Source organism: Cicer arietinum, chromosome 2 (assembly GCF_000331145.2).
Source record: "Cicer arietinum cultivar CDC Frontier isolate Library 1 chromosome 2, Cicar.CDCFrontier_v2.0, whole genome shotgun sequence".
Taxonomy (NCBI): domain Eukaryota; kingdom Viridiplantae; phylum Streptophyta; class Magnoliopsida; order Fabales; family Fabaceae; genus Cicer; species Cicer arietinum.
Window position 1 is genome coordinate 9,113,222 of NC_021161.2, and position 646 is coordinate 9,113,867.

Consider the following 646-nt stretch of genomic DNA (forward strand, 5'->3'; position numbering starts at 1 on the left):
AGCCGAGAAAACGACCCGCATGTTGAAGCCGGGAAAACAACTCGCACCCAGAAGCCGAGAAAAACAACCTGCATGTTGAAGCCGGGAAAATTACTCGCACCCGAAGCCGAGAAAACGACCCGCATGTTGAAGCCGGGAAAACGACCCCCACCTGAAGCCGAGAAAACGACCGGCATGTTGAAGCCGGGAAAACGACTCGCACCCGAAGCCGAGAAAACGACCCGCATGTTGAAGCCGGGAAAACGACTCGCACCCAAAAGCCGAGAAAACGACTCACATGTTGAAGCTGGGAAAATGACTCGCACTCGAAGCCGAGAAAACGACCCGCATGTTAAAATCGGGAAAACGACTCGCACCCGAAGCCGAGAAAATGATTCGCATCTTGAAGTTGGGAAAACGAAACGAATTCTTCTAAAAATTATTTTTCGGACAAAATTAGAGTTTGTTATCTTTACTTATTTTTACTTTGATTCTCAAGTAAATTCTAAGTAAAGAGGGGCAGCTGTTGACACCTAATTTTGTCTGATTTTTATTTTTTATTAAAAAGGGAAATAATAATAATAATAAATATGTAAATATATATGAATAAATATAAAAAAAAAATAAATAATTATGGATATAAGCTTTTAACAATCACAAGTGTTTT